The 9,576-nt window shown below is 42.1% G+C and overlaps 1 pseudogene; it reads right to left on the bottom strand.

Annotated features, from left to right (window-relative positions):
- Positions 1 to 9,239: 9,239 nt before the first annotated feature.
- LOC124597090 lies at positions 9,240 to 9,357 on the bottom strand (annotated as a pseudogene).
- Between the last annotated feature and the right edge of the window lie 219 nt (positions 9,358 to 9,576).

Here is a 9,576-nt window from a genome sequence, read left to right as displayed (position 1 = left end):
ATTCATATTTTCTTATCAATTTTTAACCCATTCTTGCATTACCCGTATTTGATTTTGAATTCTTAACCCTGTATTCACCTGACGAGAAACCCTGTTCTTCCTGTCACTGAACTTCAGTAATCCCCACTACATCTAACATCAACCTACCCGTTTCTGTTTTTAAATTTTCTAACCTACCTGCACGATTAAGGGATCCAAGAGTCCATGCCCCATTCCGTAGAACGCTATTTTGCTTCTCCCAATGACGACATCCTCCTGAGTAGTTCCCGCCCGAAGATCCGAATGGGGGACTATTTTACCTGCGGAATATTTTACCCAAGAGGGGACGCCATCATCATTTAACCATACAGCAGAGCTGGATGCCCTCGGAAAAAAATATGGCTGTGGTTTTCCCTTGTTTTCAGCCGTTCGCAGTACCAGCACAGTAACCCCGTTTTGATTGATGTTACAAGGGCAGATAAGTGATTATCCAAACTGCTGACCATGGAACTACTGAAAATGCTGCTGCCCCTCTTCAGGAACCACACTTTTGTCTGGCCTCTCAGCAGATACCCCTCCGTTGGGGTTGCATCTACGGTATGGCTATTGTATCGCTGAGGCACCCAAACCACCTCACCGATGGTATGGTCCACGGTTCATTGGGTGGGACTGAGTTAAGTCGGTGGTTCAAGTCTTTTTAGGGGCAACTTTTTGTTACTTTTATTTTAATTCTATATTATTAACGAATGGAATGTTAATTGATAAGTATTGAATATAATTTCTTAATCAGAATAAGTTCTCTTCATTTTTAATTAATGGTCGTATCAAAAGTACTGTTCAGCCTCCAGAAACTGAAGAAAAGTTATTTGCTTTATGAGGTTCTGCATTTTTTTACCAAATTATAATTTATTGTTAAGTCTCGTATTTTTACGTGATTATAATAAAATTGAGACATTTTTTAAAAAATTACGATTCAGTAACTATTAATAAATACTAAAATTTATGTAAAAGTTGCCAGTGTCGAGATTCCAATCACCCATTTTACGATTTCAAGACTTTTACGTTGCGCACTGAACTGCCGACACCCAAGTTAGCAACCTAGAAATATTTGTTTGGTAAAAGCGCTTGGAATTCCTCTAATCTTCGCCTGGCGCTGACGTTCAGACCGTATAAGTAACAATAAAATCGATGAGAGCTAGTCCGCAAGGTGCTCCTCCTCGATGCTGATGAGCTGGGAAACAGGCGAGCAGAGATGCTGCGGCGTCAGTGTTTTTGTCCGCCCAGCAGTCGAGAGGACGCACGGGTTGGCGGGTGGTATGGCTCGCAGCACAGCGTGCGGCTGGCGGCGGTCCAGTGTCCGTGTTAGCCAGTCTGGTCACGCCGGGACAGGAATTCGGAAGAGATCAGCCCTCGCCAAAGCCGATCACCTCCTGCCGCCTCAGTAAGGGCTGCATCTTACCGCTAGCGACGGGCTTAACTAGTGATTACGGCTAGTAGGTTGCAACGTCCAGCCAGGTAAATACCTTTAGAAACCTATTCATTATTTAATGGGTTCCTCGTAGCCCTTGTCGTACACTGAAACCAGTCAAATGGTTCACACTGCTGTAGCAATGTAGGGAAACACACTCGTGAAGTTTCTGTGCTTCACTTTTCTGTAGCATAACTGGTCTGCGTGATAGGCGGATACTGGACATCCAGTCCAGTGCGCATCACACACTTGTATCTGTAAAGGTGTCACGGCTTCTGCTTCGCAACGCTGCTTGCACAATCGAACGACTCGTCTGTCCGGCCGTGAAGAACGAATACGTTCCAGCTGCGAGTAACCGTCCTGTTCATGCGGAGACGGCTGCCGCACGGACGTTCCAAAGGGACAAACACGCATTGCTGTTCGAAAACGACTTGAATGGTGACAAACTCGCTTTCCTTTTAGTGAATCCTTCTCTATTAGTGAGTCACAATATTATTGCACCTGGGAGCTTCGGTCGGCTTATGGTGAACTTTTATCACGATATTTCATGAAGACACGCGCAACTACCCTGAAGGCCTTCACAGTGCTTTGTGCATTCATTACTTACCACTCAACTTGCTTACTGTATCGTCGCCGCATGTTTCCAATAAGTGCAAGAATATCGTGGTCCATTAGTACTATAAATTTAATGTTGTTGTTATTGTAGTTGTTGTTGTTGTCTTCAGTCCGAAAACTTGTTTCTACGCATCTCTCTACGCTAGAGTATGCTCTTCTTGTCTTTCATGACTAGGTAAATATTGCAACGAACATCCATATGAACCTGCTTTCTTTACGCCTTTGGTTTCCCCCATCTTGATCTTCATCCCTCTATTACCAAATTGACGAATCCTTGATCTCTCGGGATATGTGTCCTGTCAATCGATCCCTTCTTTTGGTCAGGTTGTGCTATAAATTTCTCTAGTCCCCATTTCTGTTCAGTACCTCGTCATTAATTATTCGAAGTTCCCATCTTACCTTCAGCATTCCCCTCTAGCATCACATTTCAAAAGCTTCTCTTCTTGTTTATACTGTTTATTGTCCGCGTTTCATACATGTACAAGGCTGCACTCCACACAAATACATTCTGATAAGATTTCCTATCACTTAAATGTGTACAGTTTTAGCAAGTTTCTCTGTTTCTGAAATACTTTTCTCGCCGCCCGCCTGCTTAGCAGAGTGGTAACACGTTTACCTATCATGCAGCGGGGCCGGCGGCCGAACTTCCCCGGATGGGGCCTCCCGGTCACCAATGCCACACGATCATTTCATTTACTTTTCTCGCCAGTGCCAGTATGAAATATTTATCCCCTATACGTCACCATCGTCAGTTATTTTTCTTACCTTATAGAAAACTCATCCATTTCTAATTCGACTATATTCTATTACTCTGTTTTACTTTTGTTAACAATCATCTTACAATGTCTTTTCGAGACTATCCATTCCCTTCGATTCGTCTTCCTAGTCCTTTGCCGTCTCTCACGGAATTACTTTATTATGAGCAGATCTCAGAGTGTTTATTTCTTCTCCGTGAACTTTATTTCTCTTTCCAGATTTCTCCTTGGTTCCTACACAATTTGATCAATTGAATAATACCTTATTCTCTTCTCAACTACTGTTTCCGTTTCACGACCTTCGACTCTTGTAACTGCAGCCCGGTGTCTGTACAAGTTCAGTACATTTGCAATTTTCTGTGGGATGACACCATAGTGTCTTTCAGATTTTTGTTCTTACTTCTGCTTCTGTCTATTCTTTTCTTAACTTTCGGTGTCCGGATCAGGTTGCAAACGATTTGCAGCTGCTGTAGACAGATACAAATATGAGAACAACAACTGACAGACACCAGGACGGTATGCATTCCCCATTTGCGTACCATTTCGCAGAAAGTTGCTAATTTATTGAGACAATGCAATGTAAGAGCTACTTTTTCCACCAGCAAGAAATTATGTAATAAGCTTCTATATAACATAAAAACCAACAGAAACAAGTTTTTCAACTCGACAATCTACAAGATAAACTGCAGTGAGTGCTCAGTAGAACATGAGGCTCAGAGTGGGCGAAGCTTCCGAACTATATTTAAGTAACACCCAAATGCAAAGATATAACACACTCAATAAATCTTCCATAGCTGTTCACATTAATGACAAAAGACACGCTTTTGTCAACGTAGAAAATAGTCTAATAATACTCCATAAACGTCACAAATGTCACAAACTTCTATCAAGAACTTGAAATCTTTATGCACGACGGACAACATGAACAGACCGTACTCAGCGACAAAGATTAGACAGTGACAGTGAACTTTCCTGGGACCTTCTCAAGCATTCTAGACGATGGACAGTAGATTTTACTTTCATCTGTTCTTTAGTGACCTAAATCATGAAAACATATATACTGAAATATTGATTTATAAGCTTTTGTTCTTTGCTTCTTGCAATAATGACATTTTGAAGCGAAATGATTGTAAAGATTTCAACACTTTACATGTATATGTATTATTCTTTGTCTTTGGTTCACAATTTAAGCTCGTTATGTTCTTTAACGTACAAGGCACTGTATTTCTAAATCTGCAGTATCAATGTTGTTGTTTCATGTTTGGATGCCATCTAAAGATGAAAATGTCTTATTATAACGAACCTCAGGTTCTTTCTGCTGCAACATCTTAGTATTTAAAATTTTTGATCCCCGCGCCTTATTACGATAGCAAGTGCTATTTGTAGGGCTATTTGTAGCGAAATGAAGTTCAAAACAGACAGTTTGCTACAACCAGCAAAAAAGAAAACGTAATATAATCCAACGACCCAACTGAAGATGAGACGTAATCCCACGAAAGCGCCTTGGGAGAAAATAAAAGTGAGTGACAAAGATAATTGTTTTATTATTCCAAATTATCCACTGAAAGCGAATTTCACGACGTCAGCTGCTATGGGGATAGATATATTAGCCTGTCTGGCACAAATTTTCAATGTCACGACGGGATAAACCGACTGCAGCGGATATCATGAAATTCGCTTACAGCGAATAATTTGGAATAATATTTCATGCAGCTGCTGATCGTCAAATCGTACGTAGATAATTGTTTTACTTAATTTTTATGTCACAAGCAGTCACAGTTTACAAACTGCTCTCCCGCATGGCCGAAATTTGGTAAAATACGGTAAGTTTTAAACATAAAGTTTGAGAATAGCCACCAGATATTAACCTTACAACACCCTTCTTTGGGAGGAATTACTCCAGAATATTATTCCATGTGACATAAACGAATGGAAGTGTGCAAACTTCAGCTGATTTTTTAATGTTTTCATCGCCAATATCAGCAATTAACACGTAGAAGAAATGTTGCCATTTGATATCATCTCTAACATGTGATGTCCAATTCAAATTCTGTACACCTCGCAATTTTGAACTGTTTTACATATTTTATTTTCTCAATGATGGCTTGCTACCTCGTACGTAATTGAATGAACTGTGTTTTTTTTTCTAAGTGGTAGCTCATTTACGGAAAACCAATCAATAATTTCTTCATTACCATCAGCAGCCGCATGTCGCAACAAGAATAAATAAAATAGCCTCTGGCTGCAGTTAAGGTGTTACAAATTTTATTGCATGAAGTTTGGAAATCGATCAAGCTGTAAAACTTGTAACCACATAACTCAGCCTGTTATCGGTCAATAGTACTTTTCAGTATTTCAGTTAGCGCTCCTACCGTTATTGCAGCTCTTTTGCGCTTGATTGCGTCATCAGCAAAGAGCACTGTTTCTGCGTTATCTGTGTAAGGTGAAACCTCATTTACATACAGAAGCGGCCCCAGAATTAAAACCTGTGTAACGTAAGTACCAATTTGTCCTTATTCAGAAGAAGATTCATCATGAAAGCTGCATTAGCTATCATTTACTTATCATCGTCGTTCCTACGTGCCGTTTCACAGTGGTATTATATGAAGGGAGTTGTTTCTTGTCCGAACTACTCTTCCCGATTCAAAATGTGTATGTATCATGTGACGTTAGCAAATTAGCTGGTGCTGGTTCTCTGGCACGGTGCCCACAGACTGAATATCGCTTTCGCAGTGTGACAGCTGAAGCACCAGCGACAGTCGCTGTTTGTGGCCTGTCCGCCGACACGACGCGGCTGGGCGTCACTCCCTCCCACAAGTGACCACCTGTCGCTGCTGCCAGTTAGTTCCGCTGCTTTCACTTGCGCCAAGTTCGCATCCCGATGCAGTAGTTGTTATTCCCATTTCTAATGAAATCCTAAAATGTCTCCAGCCAAAAACCTGAGGAGTTTGTTCACCAGTGCAAAGACGTTTTCTTTTCTCCACCTGTGCCTGAAGTGGCGGCGCGTTTTCCGCAACGAAATGTTTGATCTCAACAGCAGAACGTTTTGCCAGATACTTACTTTTTAGTGTTATTCTTCAATCAAATACACGTTTCAACTCCCTTGTTTCATTTTGACGCTCTCTCTTCCTTTGTTTTCTCTTCTTCTCCTTCCTGTTGGTTGCTCGTTTCGATGTTTCCTATTACGGGCATCATACTGTACAGGCGCTATGAACCACATGACTACGGCATTTTTCGGTATGCCTCTTATTGTTAACACCCGCAATTAATGCGATAGGTATAACCTTCTGAAGCGGGGCACTAAGCGTCCAAACCGGTAAAGAAATTAAATTTCTTTTATGCCACTGGTTGCTGATTTGGAAATTTGTGGTAAGATCTTATGGGATCAAACTGCTAAGGTCATCGGTTCCTAAGCTTACACATACTTAATCTAAGTTAACCGAACTTACTCTAACCTCCGACGACGAGTGGGGGGGGGGGGGGGGGGGGGACCGTGACAAGGCGCCTTAAACTGCGCGGCTCGATATATAGAACATCAGTTGCTGAGGATGGATAAAACACTAAACATAAAGCGACTCACATAAGTCTGTGAACCCTTCATAGGCCCTAGGATTTTATTTTTTCTGTAGCATATAGCGCTTTTCACCTCTGCCAATACACGTATATGTGGTAAATGTCAGTTTGCTCCTTGGTTCGGAGTCGTGAAACTGGTAGGACGTCGGTTCAAAAGACCCAGTAGGACCATGCCTAGTAAATCACATTGGTATTCAACCCTAGCTGTGAGTAGTTACTTTCATATAATCCCATAATTTGTGCATACCGCTATTCCCTTATCGTAAAATGAAAAGTGACGTGTACTGTGCTAGAGGGGATGTGAAGGCCTTAATTTTGTCGTTTGTGAACAACTGAATAAATCAACAAATGTTTCTAGTTTGTGTTGACTACCTCTACATTTACACCGTGCTTTGCACGCTACCTAACGGCACATGGTGGAGGGTACTTCTGGTATGTATGGTCTCTAGAGCGCGCAGGCCTGAGGCTAAAATCTCTATGAATAGGCACGAGGCTGAAAACTCTATGAATGTGCACAAATGATCCTACGCATTAGTGGCTGAAACATTTTGCAGCTCGAATCCTAAATTATCTTTCGCTTCTCAAACAGATTATTTAAATACGCTATTGTGATACAATGTTTCTGTCGTACGTCCTGCTGTCAACTGTTTCCAAAACAACTTAGAAGGAAATTTATTTTTATCGTCCGTACCAGAGTGCGTGCGGCTGGTTCAGGTAAGCCAAACAGAAAAAAAAGTGTTGCACGCACTCTTTCATTGTGAGACCGCGGGAAACTTTGAATCAAGTCTAGCATTCAAAACCAATCTCATCTATGAGCGCGTGCAGGCAGAAATTTGAAGAATAAAAAAGGACAAACACAATTTCCAGAGACTGCAATATGCAGGAGTTATTTTTGAAGTTCAATGGAGCGATAAGTCCTAGCACAAAAGTTTTACTGGGCATATAAACTTCGTAACAGAAGTTTTGAACACAATTTTTCATTGTAAGTGATTAGAACTGGCAGAATCCTGATCTCGACATTTCGTTTACAATATTGGTACAGGAACAGCAATTTAATGTCAAACTCGGCAAATACCGTTCATAAAAGAGAATTTATTGCATTGGTTCGTGCAGGACGCCACTTGAAAGAGGAGCATAACGGCACTTAATACTACACGGAAATAAAAGCGGCGAGAGCCACACAAAGAGACTCGGTGCGCTATTGTTCACTCAGCGAAGCGGGCGCACACACACAGACGTAGCGGGAGAGAGAAGCGAATGGCTGTGGAATCACGAATCGAATAACGTTGCCACTGATCTGCTCATAGCTGCGGCACCACAAAGGCAACGTAGTGCTTAACAGAATATTGGTCTTAGGATGTCAGACAACGGGACCTTACACACAGGCCTCCTTCAATTTTCTTCATATTTAAGGTATTTGGTCAGGGCTCGGAAATCGATTTCCTAAAGCAGTACGACTCAGTTCTCAAAAACTCGAAAAAATATCGTTTAACGATTTGATTTCCAATCATTATTATGTAAGAAAAATTTGACATAACTCAAGGATTTCGCCGGAAGGGTGTTAGGGTAGTAGTGGTGAAGTCGCTGGTTCGATTCTCGCTATTACGAGGGCGTACTGAAAAGTAATGCGTCCGAATTTTTTATGTGAAAACTCTTAAAGCTTTTTAAGTAAAACAAACGTTATTAACATTCTACAACTCTATTCTTCATCTCTACATATTTATTTCACAAGGCAGTCGCCGTGGTGACGAACTCATTTCTCCCAACGAGAGGCCAGTTTGTTGATACTGTCATTGTAGAATGTTTGACTTTTTTTTTACGGAGCCACAACCTCAGCTCTGCTTGCACCGCTTTATCACTATCAGAGAGAAGTCCTCGAAAGAGTCCTTTAAATTTTGGAAACAGTTGAAAATCGGATGGGATCAAGTCGAAACTGTCTGGAGGGTGATCGATGACAGTGAACCGAAGGCGTCGGATTGCTGCAGATATCGTTGCACTCGTGTGTGGTCTGGCGTTATAATGCTGAAGGCAAGAGTGCTCCATGTCTGAACGAACTCTTCGAATTCGAAACTCGATTTTAGCACGATGTTTTTCACGCACCGAAATACTTACTTTACACACAGCCATGTTACACGGTACAATTCGGAGCCCTCTAGCGGCAGACGGCTGCAGACATGTAGACATGAAGAATAAAGACGTGGAATGTTAATTACGTTTTTTTATTTAAAACAAATGGTTCAGATGGCTCTGAGCACTATGGGACTTAACATCTGAGGTCATCAGTCTCCTAGAACTTAGAATTACTTAAACCTAACTAACCTAAGGACATCACACACATCTATGCCCAAGGCAGGATACGAACCTGCGACCGTAGCGGTCGCGCGGTTCCAGACTGAAGCGCCTTGAACCGCTCGGCCACACTGGTCAGCTATTTTTTAAAAAATTGTAATAATTTTCACATGAAAATTTCGGAGTCATTAGCTTTCGGCATGCCCTCGTAGCAGCTTTATTTAAATTCCATATTTTTAGCAAATTGAAATGTTAGCTAGCAAACACGAGTAAATGTTGAATCATATTCTGCTTTATAAAACTGAATATTTTTTTGTCCGCCTTTATGTCCTCCTATACAATTTTTAAAAAACTCCTCCCGCACAGGCCACGAAGGCCCAAAGGTACCGACTGGTCGCCGTGTCTTCCTCAGCACACAGGCGTCACTGGATGCGGATACGGAGGGGCATGTGGTCATAACACCACTCTCCTGGCCGTATGTCAGTTTCCGAGACCGGAGCCGCTACTTCTCAATCAAGTAGCTCCTCAGTTTGCCTCACAAGGGCTGAGTGCACCCCGCTTGCCAACAGCGCTCAGCAGATCGGATGGTCACCCATCCAAGTGCTAGCCCAGTCCGACAGCGCTTAACTTCGGTGAGCTGACGGAAACCGGTGTTACCACTGCGGCAAAGCCGTTGGCCCTATACAATTCGTGAGATTGCTATGAATCTTCGGTGTGTTGTTTGCATGCCCGCGAATGTTTCTGTGGGGGTAAAAATCACTTACCACCCATATGGATGGGAAGGGGGAGAGGGGGGGGGGCGGTGACAAGTGGGTTACAGGAAGCTTAACTCAGGACATCTGCAGCAATTTGAGTCAAATTTTACATATATATGACTCATTATTGCAGGGGTAATAT

Source organism: Schistocerca americana, chromosome 2, assembly GCF_021461395.2.
Source record: "Schistocerca americana isolate TAMUIC-IGC-003095 chromosome 2, iqSchAmer2.1, whole genome shotgun sequence".
Lineage (NCBI taxonomy): Eukaryota > Metazoa > Arthropoda > Insecta > Orthoptera > Acrididae > Schistocerca > Schistocerca americana.
Note: the sequence above shows the minus strand (reverse complement) of the source record. Positions and strands in the feature narration are given on the sequence as shown.